This window comes from Solanum stenotomum, chromosome 3, assembly GCF_019186545.1.
Source record: "Solanum stenotomum isolate F172 chromosome 3, ASM1918654v1, whole genome shotgun sequence".
NCBI classification, from domain to species: Eukaryota; Viridiplantae; Streptophyta; class Magnoliopsida; order Solanales; family Solanaceae; genus Solanum; species Solanum stenotomum.
The window spans coordinates 56,931,117-56,938,738 of record NC_064284.1 but is presented as its reverse complement, the minus strand read 5'-3'; the positions used below and the strand labels follow the sequence as shown (position 1 = coordinate 56,938,738).

The window sequence follows — 7,622 nt, the reverse complement described above, 5'->3', positions numbered from 1 at the left end:
AAAGTTTTACTTTTGCTTATTTTCTTAGTAATAAAGATGCACGTCCCGTAGATTCATGGGACTTACATCCCCGTGTCTCGAGGGTTATGTCTCACCACGTGCAACATAAAATGCCTCGCTTCATGCCTTGCATTTTAAAACACTGAAGAAGTATTTACGAGGAGAATAATTATGAACGATCTAGGTTTTCAATTTTGAGTTACAGATGATTGATTTTTTCTTAGATTTCCGATTGGACACCCATACCATTGCAAAACAAAAGGCCCATTAGCTCAGTTGGTTAGAGCGTCGTGCTAATAACGTGAAGGTCGCAAGTTCGAGACCTGCATGGGCCAAAACATTTCTCTATTCTTTCTCGGATTGTTTTATTTTTATTACTGTATGTATCAAACTTTCTCATCACCTACCGTCCTACATATACCAAGCCAAATAAAGTTAGCAAAAAAAATATTTATCATGGTGTGAATAAATTTTGATTCATATTATATGATATTTATAATTTTTACAAATTAAAAATAGTGTTAAAAAGGCAGGGGCGTGAGACGAGATATTTTACTTAGCACAGGACAAGACGCAAGTCTTGAGACATGGGGCGTAAGTCCCAGGAATCTCTAAAATTTTAAATTACAATATAGTAAAATAATATTATAACACAAAATTATAAAAATATATTAGGAATCTTCAAAAATTTAAAATACAGTATAGTAAAATAATGTTATTATAACACATAATTCTAAAAACACATTAATGGTTTAACATAATTACATACATGAGAGAAGAAGTTCAAAATAGTCCCTTATCTTTGAGTTAAGACTGAAAGTCATCCTTGAGTTTTCACATGAAGAATTAATGGTTCCTCATGTTTGCAATATTAGTAATATTTTGATCCTCTCTCAAACTTTTGCCTATTTTTTAACATTGACTTTATCTACAATTTATATATGAAATGTTTAATCGTCTTTTTATATATTTAATAGAAATAATAACTCTATGCGAGAGAAGGTGAGAAGAGGAATACCTTGTTTTGTTTAGTAGAAATGTTATTGCAACTAAAATCGAGAGGTTAATCACGTCAATCACCTTGTTCTATTCGGTAGAAATTTTATTACATCTCAGATGCCAAGGTGTTCTTAGTTTTTCTTCAATAATATTTCTACCGAATAGAACACGGTGTTCTTCTTCTCACCTTCTTTACATGGTGTTATTATTTCTAATAAATATATAAAAAGACGATTGAATATTCCATACATAAAATTATGCACAAAATCAATGTTAAAAAATAGGCAAAAATTTGCGGGAGGACCAATAGTGCACCAATATTGCAAACCTGATGAACTATTAGTGCTCTATATTAAAACTCAAGGATGACTTTAAGTCTTAACCTAAAGATAAGAGACTATTTTTGTCCTTTTCTCCAAACATGATTAAGGAAATTCATAAAAAATAAACGTCTATCATGATTTTACTGGTATAAATAATGTAATGATAAAATATATTATGAGATGCAAATCAACTCCAATATCTTAACTTTCTAATACTAAAAGAATCATTATTTCTAAAAATATATTACTATCATACTATACAATTTACCCCCCTAAAATATAATAATCAATAAAACTTATCAGTTTTATAATAAAAACATCACACCATCATGAAATAAAATAAAATTACTTTCAAATAGCTAAATATTAAAATATGATAATTTTGACACATATGACAAAAACATGAAGACTAATGATAAGTGAAGAAATCAAATTTCGATGAGCAGAAAATATTAAGTAATATATTATCACCCTCGCAGTGTTACCGGATTGTCAATATGCGATACTACAACTTGTTATTTGAGCTACTTTCAATTTTCTTATTTTTATAGATGAAAAAACTATTACATATCATTCATTAATTAAAGAATTATGAGGGGCAACAATGTTAACTACTGAATATAACCGGGGGCAGATCTATAGGTAGCGGTGGGGGTGCCACAACACCCAGTGACCTCAGAGGAAATTTTGTTTATATACGTATATGCATATAAGATATATTATAAATAGTAAACTTGCCACCCATAGAACAAATTGATGGTATGGTGCCACTGGTGGCGAGTAGTGTTTTCCCCCCAGATACTTGTCACGACCTGAGCACACACCCTGGACGCGGCCGTCACTCGAGAACCATTGTTGGTCCACAAGAGAGTCCTCATCCTGGCTGACTACAAGCGGACGACTAACTCAAGCATACAAAGCTTAAAACGGAATAAAATTCATGAGACTGAAATACAAAGCTTTAACTCAAATGAAAAACTCTGAATAAAATAATATATTCAACTTGCTAAAAATAGGCAACTCAGTTTTTAAAACATTTAACAAAATAAATGAACAAACTTTTAAAACTCTACTATCTATCTATGAAGCCTCTAACTGATAAAGATGGAAGTCGGGACAAGACCCACGACATCCTAACAACTGATATAGCTGAAAGTACAAGTGGAACCCTCTGGAAGCAATGAGGCCCACCATAGCTAACTCGAACTCCATGTGGTATCAACAAAGCTCCTGTTGATGACCCTGAATACCTGTATCTGCATACTTACCTCTTTTCAAACTTACTTAACTCAAGGAATACTCAAGGATACTCAAAACTACTCAAACTAACTCAATGCAGAAGTACTCAAGGATAAGATACTCAAATTAGCAATAAGGTTCTCAACTCAGTGAAACTCAACAATAATGTACTCGACACAATGAAGCACATATCAACTTAAGATACTCAACTCGAAGGTACTCAACCAAAGATACTAAACTCGAAATACTCAACTCATGATACTCAAGGACAAAACAATAGTAAAAGATGCAATATATAAGGAAAGCTGTAAAATTGTAGATAACAACTTAATGTATTGAAAAATACAATAATACTCAGTGTGTATATAAAAATACAATATAACTCTGTGGGAGTTTCTCTAACCGACAACCATGACCATGAACTATGTGATGATACAACGTTTTGTCCATGCTGCCAGAACTGTCCTATACTTTGCCAAGGTATAAGACCTCTCAACTAAGTGGATCCACTAGTATGTGCTAAAATGCACTAAGGAATCATCTAAAAAGTATGACCCTTTCTACCTACGTTTATGGAGACTTGAGTTATCTGAACTCCTCCCCATATCGATGCTCAATACTACTCCCAAAATATACTCAGCTCTTATGTTTTAAAAACATAACTCTTTTTGTGGTTTGAGATTATTACTCAAAATCTTTCTCTAAAAAGAGATGTTGCTCAACTGCTCAGAACCTTTTTGGAAATCTCAGCTTCCTCCTCTTTTAAATGTGAAAACATTTACTCTTGGGAATACTTAGTTCACATATATCATTTTAAGGAAAATGAACTCGATTCTACTTTTTTTCAACTCAAGTGCTAAAGTCTTAAAACAAGTTTAGAAAAAGTTGTAAAAGACTTCTCAAAATAGGGTTCATGCCGAATGATGGACGTGAACGACTCAATTCAAGGTTTTCAATAACCATACAAAGAATTGGATAGTTGGAACTCAAGAACTTCAATGATACTACTCATTTCAAGAATGCTTAACTCATAAGGTTCATGCAGAATTATGGGCATGAACAACTCAACTCAAGGACTCAATGGTACTACTTTTCTCAAGTTTTCTCGACTCATATGGTTCATGCGGAATTATGGGCATGAACTACTCAACTTAAGGGCTTCATGGGTAATATGTAATAGTTCCATGATTAGACATATAATCTCAGAAGTGTTAGGAACTCAACATTCAAGACTTATAACTTGAATATACTACTCCTTTCAAAGAAACTGAATTTATGGGGTTCATGCGGAATTTATGGGCATGAACGACTCGACTCGAGGGTCTACATAATAATATGGAACTCATGTATCCGACTCTTCTCATTCTTTATACTTATTTCCTCAAAACTTAGCTCAATCGATAGTTGATCTCAAAGGATTCACACTTGAACTCTAAGACTTTTTTGAACACTACTCTTAACTCTCTCTTGAATGTGAATTATGAATCCAAGAGTTATGGTTCATGATATAAAGGATATTGTGATGATAAAGTAGACTCACGAATACATCCTCCTCATTCTCATACTCACTTGCTCGAGTCTTGAAATAAGTTACTAGAAGTTGTAGAAGACTCCACGAAAGGACTCAAAGGGACTTTCTTAGAATGTTCGAAAGAATTCTCAAAAACTTAACTCTTAACTCTACGTTAAATTTGAATTATGAATTCAAGGTTATTATCATGTTATGAATGATTTCTAGGTGTTTAGAAGTAGCTTAGAGTGTTTAGGATCAAAGAGGAGTAAAGGTACCCTTCGAAGAAACTTAAACGGAGCAACTGAATGCAAATTGGACGGGGAAGGCGACCTGGCGCACTGAGTGGCGCGGGACGCCAGCTTCTAAACTTCAAATCATACTTTGGGGCGCACTAGCTGGCGCAACGCACCAGGCCCCAACCCAGAAAACCCGACGAATTTCTTTGCTCGTTTTCTCACCCTAACTCGCCTAGAATCGAACGATTTCTTCCCCAATCACTTGAATTCGATTATTTAACATAAGTACACTCTAATCTAGTCAATACAACCATCAAAACATTCACTTCCATCTCAAGAAATCATCAAAACCCCAACACAACAAGATTTAGGTTGAACTTCAAGAACACTTCTCAAGAACTCATCAAGAACTCTAACATTTCAACTTCAAGAATGAAATTTTGTTGAAAGTAACATGATTGGCATGTGGGTGAACAAACCCAACTCTATGGAAGCTTACATACCTCGTAGGGATTAAATCCATGGCTAAATTCTGCTACAAAACGCAAGACTCTCGATGAACTCTTTGATTCTCTCCTCTTTTCACCTTTTTTCTCTTCTTTTCTCTTCTTGAACTCTCAACTAAAACCCTAGGCGTATATTAGGATTATAAAACTGAACCCAATAGGATTAGACCCTTGAAACCTTACTAAAAATGTATTAAATCTAATTTGGTAAGGAAAAGACCAAAATACCCCTTACTATTTTCGGGTAACTTTCCTTAACTAGACAGCCTGACTTCAAAAGGGAATATCTCACTCATCCGATCTTGAAACTTAGCAAACTCAATGGCGTTGGAAGGACAATTCAAAGACCTTTCATTTTACATCTCATGGCACACCTAAATCATCTTGTACTGAGAGTTATGGTCCTTTGAAGTTGACCTAAATCTTAGAAGAACTTAGGAAGGACTTGAATGAACTCTCTTTAGTTCTTATTGAAACTTAATGTGCTACATCTAGTAACCTTAGCAGTTAAGAAATTTTAAATTCTTCAGTAAAATTCTACTCACAACAAAGGATGGTTCAAATCTTAGTTCAAAGTTTTTCTGGGGTGTTACAATATCTTCTCCTTGGGGTCATTCGTCCTCGAATGGCGGCTGGACTGGATATGGAATGGGGTTACTCTTACTAAGGTCTGAGTCTAATGGTATGCTCTTATTTTATTCAAGTTTAACCCAAATCCTTAGGTTCAGGTTCTATACCTCTCTATAGGGAATCTAATCCCAAAACTATTACTTTTTACCACCATATCGGGCGCATATCAAGAACCACCTAATGTTTAACAACACCACATTCAAGCTTAGTACTCTAACAACTCCATGGACTCCTACTAACCAGCTCCTTAAGAAATTCTCAACACTTGACTTGATTTCTCATCTTATCATCTCCCCATTAGGTCTAAAGCTAGCACTTGAAAACTATGGACCTATTCCACATTGACAACTCAATTATGTTATCTAGGCACACATGAAAAATTACAACATAATTGAAACCTCATCTGGTAACATACCATCTCGGCACACCTCTTAATGCTCTTGTTACTCTTGTGACTTAGCCACACTTCTCTGCCCTTATCTAAACGTTAGGGTCTCTCACTTGTACCACCATATTTATTACAGCTTATCACCTCAATTCCTCACCTACTCTATGTTAAGTTTTCTAGATCAAATCTCAAGACTAACACCATCACCCTCAAGTTGCCATTCGTTTGATCATGACACTCGTCTCAAATTCAAGCTTAATATTTATGAGTAAACCCGAATATCAATATGATTGCTCGCTTACTATACTAACTTACAACTACTGGATACAATTTCAGAAACACTCGCCCACTAGGACCTTATGACAAATAGTCAATCCTCACCTCTTAGTATTCATACTTACAATTTACCATCACATTGCCCTTCACAACTTGAGTACTATTTGTAACGACCCTAAAAATGAACTAGTGAAACTAGAGCCTCACATGTGAGTTTGGAGTTGAGAACTTGATGAAATGATGAGAAATGACCGTGACGTCCGGAAACTAGTCATTTGAACTAGTGAGCTGTAAGGGTCAACTTTAAATGGTCATATCTTTTAGCTCAAAATGAATTAGGTGGACCTTTACCTATCCAATTAAAGGTCTTTGAGTCCTCTTTCCAACGCCACTGAGTTTGCCCAATTCCGACCTTGGAGTAAAAAGTTATGCCCGAAATATTAAAGCACTGTCAGGCTGAAAAAAAAGGGCGAACTAAGACGGGAAGGGGTAGAATTTTTAAGTTAAGACTTTATGGGTCCTTAGTCCTTTTCCAAAATTGACCCTATGTTATTTTATTCTTTTCCTAGCAACTATAAGACCTTTTTATGACTTAATTCCTTTTATTTAAGTCACTCCTCTTAGAATTAAAAAGAAACTCATCTCCTTTCATATATTTCTCTCTAACTCAAGGAAGAAGAGGAGTTGGAGCTAGGATTGAAGATTTCGAGTGCTTCTTCTTCAATTTTCGTGGATTTTCAACTTAGAGGTATGGGGATCCTTATCCTTGATTATTCTTTATTTCAAGGAACCCAATCAAAAGGTTTTCAAGGTTTTTCAAATATACACAAAAACCTATTTCGATTTTAGCATGGGTTCTTGCATAAAAAGGTTTTAAATGATGATTTATATGATTATTAATGATTATTAATGGTTTTTAGAAAGAAATTTCCATGAACCCATGTTTTCTCAAATTCTCTAAATTTGGCCTAAAGTGGGTGTATTGATTTTGTGTAATTGATGGACGATTATTGTGTAGATTGTTGTGGACTGTTCATATATGTATTTATCTATGTGGAATTGTTAAGAATTGTTAGTGAATTGAAGGATGTGAGATGTTAGCCTTGAATGGACAAAATTGTGAATTGGTCTTCATGTTGATTATTGGCTTATGCTTAGCTTAGCTTGTATAGTTGAATGTTGTTATTATCATTGTTATTGTATTGTTAATTGTTGGAATATGAGGATGATGAAGATAGCCATGGAAAGAGGGTAAGTTGATCAAACTTGATAAATATTGTATAATTGGCATGGAATTGAGTATTGTGGCTTATGGCCTTTGAAAAGGGTGGTAAGATGGCTTGATCTCTTAGTATTAATATAATTGTTATTGGTTGGTTTGATCCACCTTTGGTGGAGGTGGTTATTTGTTGTATTATTGTGAATTGAGGCCATGAAGGGCATTATGTGAATGTTATTATATTGTTGTATTATTATACACATATGAGGCTATATGTAAAGTCCTATATGAAG

At 34.4% G+C, this 7,622-nt stretch overlaps 1 non-coding gene across 1 annotated transcript; it reads left to right on the top strand.

The window, feature by feature from the left end:
- The first annotated feature begins 261 nt into the window (after positions 1-261).
- TRNAI-AAU (transfer RNA isoleucine (anticodon AAU)) lies at positions 262-335 on the top strand. Its single transcript has one exon. It is a non-coding gene; the product is annotated as a tRNA-Ile (tRNA).
- The last annotated feature ends 7,287 nt before the right edge of the window (positions 336-7,622 follow it).